A 4130-nucleotide genomic window follows, 5' to 3' on the forward strand; every position below is an offset into this window, starting at 1 on the left:
CACACGGAGCGTCATAATGGCTGGCAGACTAGTTTTCGGCGGAAAAACACCAAACCACACGGTCGAACAGCGCCACGGTGGCTGGCGAACTAGTTTTCATCACCCCTTTCCTTGAGTGCATACGTGGTTTGTTATCAAGGATACTTTTGCTATTATGGGATCGAAAAAGACCCCACCACAGGTTAGCGTTCAGCCGAAGAGGACACAAAAGAAAATTACGGTCGAGCAGAAGAAGGAGATCATCGAGAAACACGAACGAGGTGTGCGTTTGTGTGACTTAGTGTCCCACTACCAGTATGCGACCAATGCTATGTGTGGCAAGGGTGTTTCTGTGTTGTCTAAGCAACAATCTCAGGCAATAGAGGAGGTTTAAAAACTTCTGTTGATTTGGTTTAACGAAAAGCAGCTAGCAGGGGACAGTGTGAGTGAGGGAGGGTATTATCTCCGAGAAAGCACGGCAACTTCATTCGGATATCACCAAGAGGCAACCTGGAAGTTTGTCATTCATTGTCAACTACCATCACAAAGGTAAATAAAACGACTTTATATTTTGTGTAGTTTTAAGGCTTATTTAGGAGAAAAGTATGTTTTATGGGAACCTGGGAATTGATTGTTCTCATTTTGAATAGTTTATTGTGGAAAATGTTTGGCAGACGAACTCTTCGCCTTACACACACTTTTTGGGAACCAATTGTGTTCATTTCTGTATGTGTTTCAGCATCTGGGATGAATGGGAGACGTTCCCTCTTGAGCCAGCACATCCGCGACCCTTCATGAGGATAAGCGGCTTGCATAATAGATGGAAAGATGCATTTACAAATAATAATACATGAAAAAAAATCTTTATCGCTGAGGGCCCACTTTGAACTGCATAGGACATGTTATCATCCATACCCTCAATACAAGGAAGGACATTGGCTCAGGATCCTTCATTTCTCCTGTGCAGTCATTTAATAGTGATCGCATAAACTCTGACACAGCCTTCACCTCTGGGGTTGTAGTCCCTTGATGGAACCTGTGGTCATTATAGCATAGAGACCGTATTGTTTTTGTTGTTTAAAACAATTAACATTAAAACTGGGGTTTTGCAGGAGTACAGTCAGCAAGGCTTCATGTGATTCATGTAATTAAATTTTATAAAGAAAATATATTAATGTTGAAATGTCACGCTCACAATCAAATTGCACCTAATGTGTCAAATGAAATAATCCACCATTTGTCCTGGCACATGCTTGCACCCATTGCCATCAACCTGAACAGGGAATAGAATATGAATATTTGTTTGTTGATCTTACTTCTTAACTGTGTTGCCAAGTGCATACATGATGGTTTTGCTCTGTTTGTACTGAGCCATGCTAAGCATATCTCTGACCCGTGTTGCATGAGGGTTTTCTTAAAGACTCAGCACATAGAGCATGGCATCAGCTTTGAGTGTCAAATCGTCCAGGGTTCTGATAGCTTGAAAGATACCACTGCCGCACTCAGGGGTTCCACATTGAATCAAGGCCTGCCAAGTAAGCCACGAAGATGAACGCAGCATCTCAGGGACCATTTTGTTCATCGTTTCATTCCTAAGGTTAGGCAGGGTAGACACTAGTTTATGGAAAAGGGTAGTCCTCCTTTCACCATGGTCAAAGACCTGTCAAAGACTGGAGATCACTCATCGTCCTCAGAGCATCATCTTTTTTTGTGGAATGGGGATTTATCTTCTGGATTTTCAAATTAAAGTGGCTTTATGTTGCTGGGGTCAACATCTGCACAAATACACATTTAGTACGATTAGTATTATTTCACAAACTTTGCATTTTCCTTGATAATACAATCACAATAATAGAAAAGAAGGTACCCTATTTTACGCACTGGACGGTGCACCACAAAGCATTATTTTTTCTCAAAGCCGACAGAGTGTACGCCCTAAAATCCTAGGTACCTATTAGACAGTGTTTATATTAGACGCAGCCTAATACATACATATAAACATTGTCACTCCCCATTGAGTGGGACGACCCTTCATGAATGAAAAATAAAAATGACTTTTGTTTTTTACAAATTCAAGATATAAAAATGGCATTTATTAAAAAACAAAAAAAATAAGTACAATGAGACCTCAACTTACGAACTTAATTGGTTCCCAAACAGAGTGTGTAAGGCGAAAAGTGTGTATCTCAAAAAAGAAATTCCCATAGGAAACCATTAAATACTTTTCAACTAAATAAGCCTTAAAACTACACACAACATACCTTATTCTATGTATAATAAATGTGCTATTGTATTGTAATGAAATAAATACACTGCATTGTATCATAAATTCACTTTATTAACATTTGTGATGGTCATTTATGGCTTGATGGAATGGCGTTGGAGGTCGAAGGTCAAAGGGAATTGCTGTTTGGAAAAAGAGGCACATTACATGACGACTGTAATTAAAGAAATAAACTGTGCTCTAAAATAAAGTTTTATTTACCTTTTTGATGGTCGTTGATGGCTTATGGAAGGAGAGTCACCTTCCATAAGGACTGTTGGTAACTTAACCTCTCGTGCTGTTCGGTCGTGTGCTTCCGCCGAAGATCACTCCGCCAGCCGTGGTGGGTGTGTATTATGAAAATAGTGCTTATTATAAGGTTTAATTTTCATAAATTTGACGTTTGTAAGACAACAAGTTTGTAAATTGAGGTGTTTGTAAATTGAGGTCTCACTGTATATGTTTTTTAGTTGTGCAAACAATTAACCAGCTTGTAATGGCCAAGCATGTGTATCATAACTAATTGACATGATAAGTGGGGAGTGTCTTAACCTCAATGGCAGAGGCTTATTCAAACCCTTGAGACTGACTCACCAAACTTTTCAGGTTGGATTAAACCCAGGTTAAGAACCACTGCTCTCGATAACTAAAGCAGTATTGTAATGTATTATATTCCCTTTCGCGTATCTCCATCTAGTGGATGCATATCTCAACGGCAGCTATTATTGTTGCTTCTTTTCTATTGTAATGCAGAGCTCCATATACTGTACATGAAAACAGTTTTAAAATAATGCATAAAATAGGGTACTTGACACTTAAATGTACCAAATATTTTGTTGTTGATCCTTTTGTAACTGTGAAAGCTGAGCTTCTGGGTCACTATGGATGATATTCCATTGCCCCTGCAAGGCAAATAAATGATTGAACAATACAGACGAAAATAAACGATGAGGTAGAGACAAAAGTGAACTGAGATAGAGTGGCTTACTTGGTGAAGAAAGGAAGGTAGATGTGTTCTTCTTTGCACATGATAGTGATAATGTGTCTTTCTTTCTCATGAAACTGGTAGTTGCAGTCTTGCTTACTTGTAATAAACTTGGTCAAAGGTCTGTGCTAAAAACCACAATTCACAACAACATATAAATTTAAGCCAAGCACTCTGCAGTTTCTTTATGATTTTGGTATTGGTTAGTATTCAGTTTTCTTATGTTTTTTTTTCATCCTTATGTGCCCTAAGTCTGTTGTTAGGTGTTTTGCATCCATCTGGGCTAATTTTATTGTCAGTTTCGGGTTGTTACTTTGTACATTGTACTTGTGCTTTTGTTTTGATTGTTCAAAAAAACCTATTTTACCTTTTATTTCCATTTTCAAATTCAATATTTTTGTGGGACCACATTTATTTTCCTTACTTCAAATTTCCTATGACAATGTGGGCAAGACCGAAAAATATAATCTGTTGCTGAACTTGTCCAACTTTTTAATTCAAATTATGAAACTAAGTTCCACACACACACCCCCATGTCACGCACATCGAGCAAAACCGGACGCAAATAAAAGGAGAGGTTTTGGAACAGTCTTTAGTGCATGAATGATCAATCCCAAAGTGATACAGGTAGTATTTGGTCTCATTTCAATGTCAGTCGACAGCTACTATTGATTGACTCGCCAGCTTTTGCAGAAAGGCAAGAGGGCTGTTGATTAGTTTCCGGCCATAGAACTGGTCGCACTGTGACAGATCTCTCGATAAGGTCACATCGATTGCAAAATCCTTCTTTGTGTTCACCACTAATTCAGTTCAACACTGGCCATGCAATGTGCTCTGATGGATGAAAAAAATATTAACATTTCTTAAATGATGGATGGGGCTTTTCGTGATGGGCTGCTCTCC

The sequence above is a fragment of the Hippocampus bargibanti genome, linkage group LG09 (assembly GCF_051943395.1).
Source record: "Hippocampus bargibanti isolate YZ-2025 linkage group LG09, ASM5194339v1, whole genome shotgun sequence".
In the NCBI taxonomy this organism is placed as follows: Eukaryota; Metazoa; Chordata; class Actinopteri; order Syngnathiformes; family Syngnathidae; genus Hippocampus; species Hippocampus bargibanti.